This window comes from Diadema antillarum, unplaced genomic scaffold (genome assembly GCF_040938485.1).
Source record: "Diadema antillarum isolate AM-2024a unplaced genomic scaffold, OU_Dant_1.0 seq00001337_RagTag, whole genome shotgun sequence".
NCBI classification, from domain to species: Eukaryota; Metazoa; Echinodermata; class Echinoidea; order Diadematoida; family Diadematidae; genus Diadema; species Diadema antillarum.
In genome coordinates, this window is record NW_027272106.1 from 75,242 (window position 1) to 90,896 (window position 15,655).

The following is a 15,655-nucleotide window of genomic DNA, read 5'->3' on the forward strand; positions in this document are numbered from 1 at the left end:
ATCTGACTTGCTTCCATTGAAGTCACTCTTAGCAGTGCGTATAATATGTAAAGAGCCGTGTCTTGTTTTTTTTTTCCTTTTTTTTTGCATTGCCTATAGTTACCACATGTCTGTGAAATCTGTTTTGTACATGATATTGTGTACCAGTGCTGAGGGATTAAAAAAAAAACTGCATAAAAAGTAGGCATTTGCATAACATACTAGAAATTTAACTAGAAAGAGTGTTTTATTGTTGTACGCAGATGGATTTCTGTTAGTTGCTTACGGTTACACGAAAAAAGTCCTTTTTATCATAAATATTGTTCGAAAAACAGGGCAAGATATTTGAGAAATTCTGTACTTGTAGGAAATCACCTGTATGCTATCACGTTATCAGTCTAAGTGTAAAACGGAGAATATTAGCGTGCACTGTAAAGGCACATGTTTGGAAAGCTCTTTTTTTTTGGTGGGGGGGGGGGGGGGGGGGGCTTTGCCAATGAATGCTCACATCTACTTGAATATGATGCAGCTCATACAACATTCCAGTACATGACAAACCGCAAAGCCAGTGCATTGTAGAACATGGACGATAAACCCAAGAGGAAATGTGCATTTCATTTGGTCATAGGAGTCACGATCTTTTGATACCTTGCTACATAAAAGAAGGATTATGCAGATTCTAATTTACATTTGTTCATGGAGTACCCAAATGGATTAGACCACAGAATATTGATGTAGTGTAATGTCAGTTATAGTTAATAACATGTTTTCACACGATGGTCTTTTTTGTTTACTGTTTTGTCGTCATTTTGTATTTCATAAAACTGATGCTGTTCATCTGAATAGTGCCCAAGGTTGTAATAAATCATATCATTCCTTTATGAAAGGTGTTCTTTTGTATACATATATCAGTTAACCTTTAATTAGTTTGTGTTGTCAGTCAATTTTGAAAAATCATGAATGTGTACTATCTTTCCATGGGGAACAGAAATCAAACCAAATAGAAATCGTCAAAATAATCCAGTAATTTAAAATGATGAATGGCAACTTGAGCTGACGGTAAACTCCGTATGTTCCCCTCCTCTCTGCATAGCAGAATTTGATCTTTTGAGAGACTTGCAAGAGCCAAGTGCATTTAGTAGTTAGATTGTTTCGTATGCAAATATGTGCAAGCACATTTTTTTTCATTGATTACAGTAATAACAATTCTTGTGGTAGATTTGACGTAGTTTGCCTATTCGTGATCAAAATAAAAGATAGAAACATCTGAAATGATGACTTTCATGACCGCTTTATTACCCGGTGCGTGAATAAATATAATTTTATGTCCTACTTTAAATATATATATATATATATATATATATATATATATATATAGAGAGAGAGAGAGAGAGAGAGAGAGAGAGAGAGAGAATAGACGTGACCCTGCACCACAAAGCCAACATAAAGTCGCCAGACATGAATTTTTAGTTTAGGGCAGATTCTGAAAGAGCAGACTCTAGGCTTTGAAATGATGTTTAACTCAATTCAACGGATTTTCGTAACCTATATAAATATTGGAAAGAAAGCCCACACTTTGGAAAGGTTTAAACTGAGAAAAGAGGCTCTGAAGTACAGCGTCTATTCAAGCGCTTAATCTTGACTAAGCCGTGCTACCTGTCCCATGAATGAAAAAAAAAATCAACAACAACATACAAACGGAAAAGTGATGTAAACCACTGCAGCAAAAACAATGAAGGATGTATCAGTTCAAGCTCAAAATGAGCATGCTTTATGAACACATTCTGCCCATTATGAATACCAGCCTTCAAAACAGTCGCATTATCCTTTCAAAAGTTATTAGACTTATGTGAAGAGTGTGTTAAGTATTTTCGAGAAATATAAAGGGGCCTCAAAGAAAAACCTGCTCACACTACTGTACCAAAAAAGGGGTTGTAGAAAAACTGCTGAAAACCCACTTTCCCATTCAATTTATGATCTCAACTAGAATAATGTAGAAGAATAGCTCTATAAGAAAATATGGAAACTCAAAATTGACTTGGTTGACCCATTTCACCTTTCTTGAGTCCTCATGTAAAATCAAGGGGTGCGACTTTGTGTGTGTTTTGTGATGCAAGATCATATATATGTTTATATATATATATATATATATATATATAAAAACGCAACAAGATTTAATTTCAAATTTGTGAAGATTGTGTTAACTTTACACCAAATTGAGTAGCAACATCTTAAAGCTACATGTCTCCTCTTTCCAATGATATCTTATTTATTCTTACACGGTCATGGATGGCTGAGTAATCATTCTTTTTGGACAATGGGTCAAATTGGACTTGGGACCAAGTTTCAGTTTCTGCATTCAATTATGACGTCGATTTTCGTAGAGAAAAGCTGAATATCTGGGCGGGACTTTGTGGAAACGGTTTGCTCCTAGGGCCCTTCTTCTTTGAAAACATGAACGGAAATGGATACTTAGAATTTAAATGAAAATGTGATTCCTGACTTTAATGGAACATTTTTCTGTGCAGCAAAGCGGTGTGTTCAGATGCCTATGGTGGGCACAGGATGGCGCACCAGCCCATCGACTAATTGCAGTAAGAAACAGATTGGCTGAGGTATTTGGAAATTGGGTGATTGCCTTGTATCATGATGTGGAGTGGCCACCACGATCTCCGGATCTGACTTGTGACTTTTTTCTTTGGGGTTATCTCAAGAGCAAAGTGTTCATTACCCCTCCACCTGACATTGCAACTTTTGAGACAAAGAATCACGGATGAGTTTGAAGCTCTACGCCACCAAGCCCAAATGATTCGCAGGGCTGTGCGTGAGATGGAGAAAAGAGCTAATCTCTGTGTGGAAAGGAATGGTGGCCATGTTGAGGGGCATGGAATGTAATGTTAAAAAGAAATACTAGTATCGGAAAGAAGATAATGGTAAGTTGCGATTATTAATTTCATCAATTTCATTAATTGCGATCATTAATTTCAATAAAATTAATTCATTATTCAATTTGTTTAGTTAATTTCTAATAAGGTGCATTAATTCTTGCAGTACCTAAACTTGGTCCCATGTCCAATTTGACCCATTGTCCAAAAAGGATGATTACTCAGCCATCCATGACCGTGTAAGAATGAATAAGATATCATTGGAAAGAGGAGATATGTGGCTTTAAGATGTTGCTACTCAGGTAAACACAATCTTCATAAATTTGAAATCAAATCTTGTTGCGTTTTTTTTTTTTTGTTGATACGCACTGTATATGTATACACTGTATAATCAATTGTAACTCTTCAGAAAACAGGGCCCACCTTGGGTAATGACCAAGCTAAGTTTAATATACTTGAAAAAGGGTTGAAATTGCTTACAATTATTACCTATAAGGTTTATTAATAAATGAGATCCTGCCTGTTTGAGTGCGCTCAATTCGTTTGTAGCGTTGTGCAGTAGGTTATGGTAATGACTGCCACTTTGGTAAGAGGATTTTTTCCCCCTCAGTAATCAAGACAAAAAAGGCAATATGTTCTGTAGACGAAACAAACGATATCAGTATAAAATAAAATGAAAGTGGAGCAGGTGAGTCGGGGGAAAAAAGAGAGAGTTGTACAACAGCGGACAAGGCGAAGTGAAAACCGTCATCTAAAGTGAGTAGGGCTATTCAGCCAAGCTCGTCCAAACCCACCAAGTCAAACATGGATGATCCTTCTCAATTACAGAGCAAGATGCAATGGCAACGATAATGTTTAGCTTTTAATCTGTTGACAAGAGAGCAGTGAGATCTTAGGATATACACGGCTTCACTTTTGTATTCATAGATGAGAGTGAACTTTGCTGTCTAAACCCTAACTAGAGCGGGAAGGAGTGGATTTTTTTTTTACTGCCCAAGACAGGCTAGGACTTTTGCATTTATTTCATGACCCTTTTCTCTGTCTTCTGCATGCTTTGATGCCATTAACACATCCGTGTGGGTCGGACCCATTCTTCGGTTGCCACATTACAATTACTGCATGAACTCCAAAAAATCCCCTTACGTCGTTAGGGTTAAAGATAATAAAAAGTTTTGGTACCTCAAAAGTTTCCCTGAATTTCCTTGTCTTGGTTTGTGTTTCACGTTAAAGTACGTTGTCTGTGAGAATTACTCGCCCCAAAGTGCTCTCATGTCTTAGTAATCATGCAATAATTGTTTCGTACCAGAGCCGTAGCCGTACGGCGTCGATAAATATTGTACGAAACCACTGACTGCGACCAGCAGCGTGCAGCCCATTGTACGCATAGCTAACTGCGACCAGCAGTCCCATACGCATAGCGTAATGGGGCTTCGCATTGTAGCATTCAGGATCATGACAGAATTAGTATCGCGGGTAAATGGCAACTTAAAACCCAAAAATTTCTTCGATTTGAAGACTTACCGATTAAGTTGAAGTGTTGAAAACAGGCTTCGAACAACGTTTGGTTCTGCCAATAGTCCCTTTCTTTTCGAATTGATGACTGATTGTGACTCGGTCGAGAGGACCTTGGGAGAGCTACATACACTGACTACCACGGCCAGCGCATGCGCACACAAACATCTTATCCGTTGATGGCTTTGAAATTTGTGCGCATGTGATGTGTTCGCATGCCCTGGCTGTAGTATTCAGTGTATGGTAGCTCTCCCAAGGTCCTCTCGACCGAGTCACATTCAGTCATCAATTCGAACAGAAAGGGACTATAGGCAGAATCAAACGTTGCCCGAAGCCTGTTTTCAATACTTCACCTTAATCGGTAAGTCTTCAAATTGAAGAATTTTTGGGATTTTAAGTTGACATTTATCCTGCGATACTAAATCTGTCAAGATCCTGAATGCTACAATGCGATGCCCGATTACGCTATGCGGATGGGACTGCTGGTCGCTATGCGTATGGGGCTGCTGGTCGCAGTTAATTGCATGATTACTAAGACATGAGAGCACTTTGGGGCGAGCAAGTCTCACAGTGTTAGTTATATGAAAGGTACTTTAACCTGAAACACAAACTAAGACAAGGAAATTCAAGGAAACTTTTGAGGTACCAAGATTTTTTTATCATCTTTAAGTATCATTGAATCTAGTGTCTATGGATACCACTGGACATTTTGATTTTCCACTTGAAGAAGAAGTGGATTAATGTTTGAGTGCAATTCAATGGATTAGCAAAGTTTTGACTTTTCAATCTTAACCCTAATCAGGCCGGGCTTTTTTGGGAGCTCTGTGGCCGGGGAGGGGTTGATTCAACCCCCCCCCCCCCCACGAGATCTCGGCGGTCGATCGCGCAATCGCCATGAAATTTGGCACGTGCATTACCTGTGGCGTAATCTACCAAGCTATACAAAAAGAAATGGAAATTTTCGTCATAATAATTGATTATGCTAATATATGCATAGGATCGTACATTTTGCTCTAAATCAGAAATTAAAGCTCCTAGAATCCTAATCTTTTCACCTAGTGAAAACATTCTTTGTAGCATTCCTAACAATGTGCTTGAAAAAATTGGTATCAAAATCAATTTCTTATGTATTTTATTGTTTTATGAATTTCTTATGTATTTCTTTGTTTTTAGACCTTTTGTTTTATCCTTTTTTCCGTAAAATTTACGACAGAACCTATTTCAAGCATAATTATGCTAAAATTAATTAGTTTCAGCCTATGAAAGTGAAAATAATATCTTTATGAATAAGAAGAGAAAACTCCATTTGCAAGGACTTTATACACAAAATCACGTTTTTGAGCCATTTTCGGTCTGACAGGCATGTATAAAACGTTATTCAGCGTCGTAACGGTATGCGCGATTTTTGCGAAAATGGTGTCAAAATATGCGCGACACTTGAAAGTGAAAAGTCAGCGAACGGCGCGGTCAAAAAATTTCGCGCGGCGGAGTAGTCGCGAAAAATGTCGAGGGGGGGGGGGGGAGTTGATTATGGATTAATATTTGAGTGCAATTCAATGGATTAGCAAAGTTTTGACTTTTCAATCTTAACCCTAACCAGGCCGGGCTTTTTTTTGGGTGCTCTGTGGCCGGGGAGGGGTTGATTCAACCCCCCCCCCCTCCGGCCTTTTTAGGGTTAAACTTTGACCTAATAGGTCACACGTTTGTATGTCAGCTCATTTTGTTGGGCTGTTGCATTGTTTTAAGGTTGATTTAACGGTGGAAATGGATTGCTCGCAGATGTTGGTATATTATTTTTAAACTCTCTCTGAGCTCCCTTAATCCAATCTCTCGGATGGAAAACGCTTGTAAACATTTTTTCTTTTTTTCTTTTTTTCTTTTTTTTTTTGGGGGGGGGGGAGGGGCAAAACTAGTGTTCTCCCTATTGACCCCGAATTCGGGTCAACAGGGACAGCGCCAGTTTGTGTAAAAAATGGTTATCCCCCATATATTATTCTTCACAACTTTTCAATAATTTTTTTTTCACAATACTGATTTTTTTTCTGATGTTGTTGTCTTTGGTAATTTAACCCTGTAATTTTACCGATAATATTCATAGAGTGCCTTTTTAACCTGGCATTACTACTCCATGAATGATAAGCATCTGTATTTGTTGTTGTTGTTGTTGTTGGTTCAGGGTCTACTATGGTTCCAACAACTCAAAGTTCGCACAGTCTGGGTAAGATTTCAAATTTTCTGATTATCAAATAGAAAGCAAATTCTTTAACTGTAGACCTACTCTTAAGGTACATGTACACATGAAATTGGATGAGCGCCCTTTCGATCAGTTCTCGGTTATCTAGGTACATGTCAGTAAATATTTTAGACTATTTTTACCTAATTCTTCAGAAATTTGCTGGGAAAACACGGTCGTTGTAAATCGAGATCTGGATGTGACTGAAGTGCTCATCAGCTTAGTCCCATATGCTTCACTACGTTATGTTGCAGCAAAGCATCGTCAAGAACACCCAGGGGTGAGTTTCCCGTTGGCGAGGTGAGGTTTGCTTATTGTATGAGACTACCCGTACCATCTCATCTTTGATATCATCATTGATATTATCCCACTGTGAAATACCATGGCGAAATCAAAACGCAAACATTCTTTGAAAACTAACACTTTCTTTATCCCGGGATAGTTTCAAGGAACTGCTGAAAGGGATTACTACTTCAAGGTTCAAGGTTCTATGGAAAACCCGGAACTGAAGACTTCCGTTGTAAGCTCCCGAAACATATTACCAATGATAGCATATACACTGTGTTACATCATCTCCTGAAACATGACATTGGGGATGCAGCTCTGGAAGAGGAGCAGATAGAGTATCTAACTGGAGAACTGAAAATGATATATGCAAATCTAAACGTGGAAATAGCTAGACAGTACAGCAGTATTGCCATCCAAAATGGCCGCCACCATTTCAGCAGGGTCACTTCCAATGGAATTCTTTTCGACAATACGCTATTAGATACATCTATTCAGGGCGACCCGTCAACCTCCCCAAATCGGATCAGCAATACTGCCACACCTGCTAGCCCTATTGTCATGTCTGACAGTCCCAACGCCCATGACAATGACCATAGCCCCGTGGATTCTTCAATGTGTCTCCAGAATTTATCACTCCAAGTCAAACACCTCTCGAAAGAAGTGAATGATCTTCGGGTGCTCGTCAATGCACTAACTCCACAAAACAATGAAAGTGACCGGCATGTAACCGAGAGAATCAATGGCCTTACTACTTCAACGGGGGAGCATCAAACATCTGCCCAATATCCTAGTGCTGACGAACAACTGAGAGCTTACCGTGACAAACACAAAGTACAACATGCCTCGCTAATCACACCCCAATCTGTGACTTCAGAAGGAGCCTCTCTTCTAATCATTGGTGACTCAATGACAAAAAAGATAGTACCTTCGAGATTATCAAAGCGACGACGAGTTGCTAGCAAATCCCTCCCTGGTGCGCGGATAGAGGATGCATTTGAGGCAACATGTGCAGCGGCCAATCAACATCAGCCTGATGAAATACTCCTCCATCTGGGGACGAATAATCTACCCCATGACGATGACAACGAGGTGATTGTCAAATTAGCATCTCTGGCTGACCAGATAGTCGAGGAAACTAGTGCTTCTGCCATCACACTCTCATCGATCATACATCGCGCAAATGAAACAACAAAGGAATTCAGCAAAGTGGAAGATGTAAACAGAGGTCTCAAACTTCTAGCCAATAAGCACGGCTGGTCATTCATCGACAACAGCAACATCGACCCTCGCTCACACCTGTCGGTAGATGGCGTACATCTAAATGGCTTCGGCATTCGTGCTCTCGCTATAAACTACATAGCACACATTCGCGGAAACACAACGCGTATCACCGATGAGTCATCGCCGAGTTTTTGGCAGCACCATCATCAGAAATTCCGTCGGAGACCGAAAGGGAGGGTATTCCCTCGCGATTGGATGGACAGTCTGGAGACCGCCAAAAGGCTGCTGAACCCCAACCACTGAACTCTGATGGACAAGTATATGAACACCTAGTAGATGGTCACATTCCAAATACAGATTTATGTGGGCTGAAAATACGTCACCCCAATGTCAACTCGCTCCCCAGTATAAGTCGTGAGATTAAAGCAAATTATTTGATTAGTACTCAACTGGAAAATTTTACCGGATTGAAAGTAGCACATATTAATGTCTGTAGCCTCCTGCCTAAAATAGATGAAATTCGGTATATTTTGATTACATTTAATTTTGATATTTTGTGCATTTCTGAAACGTGGCTCCATGAACAAATTGGAGATCATGAGATTCTGATAGAGGGTTATGATATTATAAGAAAGGATCGTGTGTGTAAAAGAGGAGGAGGTGTTTGTTTATATGTGAGAAGTTCTTTAACTACAACCGATAAAAGTGATTTTATTGAGGAATATGATATTGAGTCAGTATTAATTGAACTGAAATGTAAGAAAATGAATTTATTGGTAAGTTGTATATACCGTCCCCCTAATGCTGGAAATGAGTTTTTTGAGATTTGTACCAGTATGTTTGAGAAATTATTAATGGATAACAAGGAATTTATTATTCTGGGTGATTTTAATGTTGATTATAGTGGTGGAAATAACTCACCAATTCATGCATTAGAATGTCTTTTCTCTTTACATCAGCTTGTCCACAAGCCAACACGCGTTACCGCCTCCTCTTCTACGTGTATTGACCTTATACTTACTACAATACCCGAGAGCCATATTATAACTGATGTTGCACAGATCTCGCTAAGTGATCATTACATGATTTTCACGTATGTTAAGTGTTCGGCTAGAAACTCAGGCCATAAATTGGCCCGTTTCAGAGATTACAGTGAATTTAACTGTGATGATTTTGTCAATGATATATGTAACTGTGATGTTTTGACAAATCATCAAGGTTTCTCATCTCAAATTATTTGTGATGATATTTGGCAAAATTGGATAAATGCATTTCTGAAAATATGTGATAAACATGCACCAATTAAACATATTCGAATAAAGAATAGATATAATCCATGGATAACATCAGAAATTATAGGTATGATGTATAAGAGAGATTACCTTAAACGCAAGGCTACATGTGCTACTTCTTTGAATGAATATCGGAAACAAAGAAACATTGTCACTGATGCAATTCGTAAATCAAAGAAAGTGTATTTAGCATCAGTTTCTGAAAAGTATAAAAACAACCCTAAGAAACTTTGGAAGGAATTACATAGAGCCACGGGTAATTCGAAGTATCTTAATAGTGTTCATAATGAAATAAGTCCTGATAAATTGAATGATTTTTTTTGTAAATGTTGGGCAGAAAATTTTTAATTCTTTTGATAATGCATCATTATGTTGGAAAAACCCGAAATGTCTTTACGAATTTAGATTCTCTGATATACAAGAGGATGATGTACTAAAGATTTTACGTGAACTGCCCAAAGACAGTAATTTAGATATTTTAGATATAGATAGTAAACTTTTGAATATTGCCGCATTATATATATCTAAAACTTTGACTGGTATTTTCAATGGTTCGTTAAAGACTGGACTTGTATTTGAAGATTGGAAATTCTCCCGTGTCACCCCTATCTACAAAGGGAATGGAGATAAAGAAGTTTTGTCAAATTACAGACCGATTTCGGTTGTCTCTCACGTTGCAAAAATTCTTGAAAAATTTGTCCAAAAGCAGTTCATTTCTTATTTACTTCATCATGAATTGATTACTGTTGAACAGTCAGCATTCTTACAATATCATTCAACTGTTACGTGCTTGCACAGAGTAATTGATGACTGGCTTGAAGCTCTAAATGCCCGTGAAGTAGTGGCAGTGTGTTTCCTAGATATATCCAAATGTTTTGATGCAATTTCACATGAATTATTACTTTTGAAATTGCAATATCATGGAGTTTATGGCACTGAATTATGCTGGTTTGAGAGTTACCTGAAAGGAAGGAAACAAGCAGTATGTTTGAATGGAAAGCTATCAAAGCCAAACAAAGTAACAATAGGAATCCCTCAAGGTGGAGTTCTTGGACCCATACTCTTTTTGCTCTTTATCAATGATATCACTCAGAGTGTTAATTCAGGTATCTGTAATATATACGCTGATGACGTTGCAATCTACAGCTATGGGCAAAATGTGAATGATGTTGAAATAAAGCTTCAAGCCTGCATTGATGAAATATATAGCTGGTATAGAAATAACAAATTGAAAATTAATGCTGATAAAACAAATGTAAAGGTTGTATCCTCAGGTTTTAAACCTAATTTGAAGGATTTGAATGTGAATCTTAATGGAATCAGACTTAAACAAGTCGATTGTGTAAAATATTTGGGTGTTAACATAGACAGTCATTTGACTTGGGATAATCATGTAAAACAGCTGTGTAAAAGCTTAGCATATAAAGTGTTTTCTTTACGACGACTTAGTAGCACCCTTGACACTCGGTTACTTAACATCCTATACAAGTCTACCATTCAACCATGTTTTGACTATGCTTGTTCTGTGTGGGGAAACTGCTCCGCAAAAAATCGCTAATCTATACGACGCATTCAAAAAAGAGCTGCCCGTGTAGTTTCCAAACAATTTGGATATGGTGATATAAACGTGACTGAATTGTTTAACCAATTGAAATGGCAGAGCCTAGAAACCCGACGTGACTATTTTCTTTGTATGCTCATGTTTCAATGCATTCACGGTACAGCACCAGTCAGGCTTTGCAATGAAGTAGAAATGTATTTTGATAGACATGGCCTAAACACAAGAAATGCAAATTCGTTAAATGTAGTATTACCGAAGCCAATCAATGAAATGTTTAAACAATCTTTCAGATACTCGGGCTCCATTGCCTGGAATTCTCTTCCCAATGAATTGCAAAATGCACCAACTCTTTTGACTTTTAAAAGGTTTTACAAACGTACCTTTTTTAAGACATATATTGTGAAATAGCAGTTCTTAGTTATTCAATGCCTTGAAATCTATGTATACAGCCGTCACTACATTTTTATTTTGCCTAATGTCGTGTATTTGTATATCCAATGCAGATTGTAAACTTTTTTTCCTTTATTTGAATTTTGTGAGCTTTTCCTGCACGGGGATTCCTCGGATATTTCATTAAGTATGATTTTATATTTTCAATGATTGATTGATTAATTGTTATAATGGTTATTTTGAACTGCCGGGCTGTCACTTTTTACCAGTCACCTACCACACATTTTCATCTCTGTATTTCAGTAGGCCTATACGTAGAAATGGAGGTTGTTGTATCGCATTGTTTTTTATTGACACGTTTATGTACATGTATAATGCCATCGCCAGTGTCGTATTAATGTACTGTATATTACGTTGTGTTTCTAGAATGTGTATTGTATGTGTGCATTGTTTGTGTGAGTATTTGCCTGTGATATGTCATCTTGTGTTGTATCACTGCATGTGGTGCGAGTGTGTGCTCGAGTGAGTTTTGTGTGTGGTGTGTCTGTTGATGGTGTGCGTGTGTAATTGTATGTGTGTGTATGTGTGTGTGTGCGCGTGTGTAAGTGAGTGTGCCGTGTGTGAACTGTAGGCTTGACCGAATGTCTGGTGTTGTATAAATGGGGTTGCTGAAAACTGCGTGTTTCAGTCTTGTGTGTATTGATTCTGTTTGGTGTGAATAGTGGGCAGAATATACTCCAAAACTTAGCATTTTTCATATTTTTTTTTAACGAATTGTGCATTTGTATCCCAGTCCGGCAGTCCTTTTTGTTCTAAATCTGTTGAAAATGATTTTTTTTTCTTCGCTTTTTGATGGTCTCTCTTTTATAGTATATACATGTATCCCCTGTGCAGGAAAATGCATTGTTTTTACACAGGACTTCGATGTAAAACAGCTTTTAGCTGATCGTTTTTATCCTGTATAAATATGTTTCAATAAATGAATAAATAAATAAATAAATAAATTCTGTATAATCGATATCATTGCTTTACACCTGATTTTGAGACCAGTTGTGACCGCATTCCATTGTTCGTGCTAACATCTACTGTTTTTTTCTCTTTGATACTTTCGTGGGTTTTGACTCTTTTTTAGAAATTGAGAGCCTTGTGGTGATAACTTATACGGAACTATCTCACAAAACTTTATTTATTATTTTGTACTCTCTTTATCTCTCTCCCTCTCTGTCTTTCTCATTCCCTGCTTTTTCGTCTCCCAATTAGTCTCCCTAACAGTCCTTTTGTCTTAACTCTTGTGTTTCCCCATGTTCCATTAGAATGCATAGACGAACACGATACATGCTCTTACTGGACGGGTATTGGAGAATGCGATATCAATCCGCGCTACATGCTGTCCTTTTGCAGGTACAGCTGCGGCGTGTGCAGAGACTATGGTGAGTTGGGGATCAGCGAATTGTGTGCTGCAAAGAACAAAAGATAAACTGAATTGCCAATTTTGTCATCACTCCCGCATAAAAACCCTTACATTACATTCTTTCAAAGCTTATCTTCTTCTGCGTAATCATGACTGTGATGACAACTATAATAAAGATGGCCAAAAGTTATATCGAAATGATTATTATAATGAACATTATCTCCATTTTCCTCTTCATTATGCATTTATCATACCCCCGCCACATATAGTGTGAAGGGGGTATACATGTACAGAAATCACCGTGATGTTGGTCGGGCGGGCGGTCGGTCGGTCGGTCGGTCTGTTGTAAAATCTTGCGTCGCGAACTTCTACAGTTTTGAAGCAATTTAAATGAAACTTGGGGTAAATGATGATATTGAGGTATAGATGTGCAAGATATGTTTTTTGTGTTTGTCGGACAATGCGTTGCCATGGTAAGTATAATTTTACCAAAACCTTGTGAATTGAATAACTTCCATAGTATTTAAGCAATCAATTTCAAAATTGGTATCTATGATGATCTATAGGTGTAGTTATGCAAGACACTCTTTGTGTTTGTACTTGACAAAGCGTTGCCATGGTAACCGCATGTTTTCTTCAAAATCTTGTGGAGTGAACAATTTCCACAGTTTTGAAGCAATTGAAATCAAATTTGGTAGGCATTATGCCCTTGAGGCATAGCTGTGGAACACATTTTTTGTGTTTGTCAGACAAAGCGTTGCCATGGTAACCATACTTTTACCAAAACCTTGTGGATTGAATAACTTCCACATCATTCAAGCAATGAAGGTCAAATTTAGTATGTATGATGATCGGGAGGTGTAGTTATGCAAGACACCAATGTGTTAATATGTGACCGTGCACCTCAAAGCGAACATAAAGTCGCACACACTGATTTTGCGTGAGGACTGAAAATAAGTGAAATGGGTCAACCTTGCCGAACTTGACTTTTTCATATTTTCTGAAAGAGCGGGTCTTCTTTTACATTATGCTTAAATTTGGTATCATAAAACGGGCAGGAAAGTGTGTTTTTTAGCAGTTTATCTCGAACATTTTTGGTAGAATAGTGTGATAAGGTGTGTCTTTAGAATCCTTTTTTCATTTTTGAAAAACCTTGTCCACACTCTTCACTTTCAACTCTTAACTTTTGAAAGGATAGTGCTACTGCTTTGGAAGTTAGCATTAATTATGGACAGAATGTGTTAATGAGGCATGTCTAATTTCAGTTTAATCTGATAATCCCTTCATTGTTTTTACTCTGGTGGTTTACTTCCTGTTTTTTCCCATTCATCACACAGCCAGCACGGTTTGGTAAAGATTAAGCGCTTGAATAGACACTGTACTTCAGAGCCTCTTTTCTTAGTTCTCACTTTTACTGAGTTTGAGCTTTCTTTCCAATATTTAGATAGGTTAGGAGAGTCCATTTGATTTGAGTTATGCATCATTTTAAAGCTTAAAGTCTGCTCTTTCAGAATATGGTCTTAACTCAAAATTCATGTCTGGCGACTTTTTGTTTGTTTTGAGGTGCAGGGTCACATAATATGTGTTGTATGGTAACCACTCGTTTTTGTATCAAATTGAACCATTTAATATATGAAGGTGAAATTTGGTGTGTATGATGCTCTTTAAGTGTAGTTTTGCAAAATGTCCTTTGTATTTGTATCGGACAATGCGTTGCCATGGTAACCACATGTTTGGTTTTTTTTTTTTAATCCTGTGGAGTGAACCTCTTTTATAGTTTTCAAGCAATTGAAACCAAATTTGGTAGGCATTGTGGCCCTGAGGTATAGATGTGGAAGACATAATTTTTGTGTTTGTTACACAAACCGTTGCCATGGTAACCACAATTTTACCAAAACCTTGCAGATTGAATAACTTCCACATCATTCAAGCAATTAAAGGGACTGTACAGTACTGGTTGAGGAGGGGGTTCATGTTTTGAACATTCCTAAGTGAGATAATGAGAAACCTCTTATGAAATATGAAAGAGCATGTAATTTTAAGAAGGATTCAACGTTTATTTGATGAAAATTGGTTTTCAAATGGCTGAGATATCCAAAGAAGAGCAATTCTAATAAAGTGTGGGACCCACACTTTATTACGATTGCTTTGTTTTACTTTGTTTTTGGATGTTTCAGTCATTCCAAACCCGATTTTCATCAAATAAACTTTGAATTCCTCTTAAAATGGTATGCTCTGTCCTATATCATAAGTGTTTTCTTGGTATCTCGCAAAAAGTTAAAAGCCCAATTCTCATCTCCACCAAAACTGTACTATCCCTTTAAAGTTAAATTCAGTATGTATCATGATTTAGAAGTGTAGTTTTGAAAGACACCAATGTGTAGTTTAAGGAAAGTGTGTTGCCATGGTAACCACTCATTTTTGTATCAAAATAAACCATTCAAGCTATGAAGGTCAAATTTGGTGTGTATGATGGTCTTTAAGTGTAGTTATGCAAAATGTCCCTTGTGTTCGTATCAGACAATGCATTGCCATGGTAATCACACTTTTTACCCAAACCTTGTGGAACTCAGTGTCAACTCTGTAATTGCACAGTGAACTAAAATTGTTCTGTTTCCAATTCGACAAGTGCACAAACTTGGTATTAACGTCATTGCCCTTATGACATTACATACTATAAAGCAACACTAGGGGCGGGAGTATTAATCACCTTCAGTGATAATTCTAGTTATAATTGATAGCGTTTCAGTGGTTAAATTCTTAGCTGTCTAGAGCTATTACCACGTGAATAATAACTTTTTTTTCTATCTGCATTATAGTTTTTCGCGTTTTCTTTCATATTCGTATAGATATACATTCTGCGCCTTATAAGGGAGCACTTTT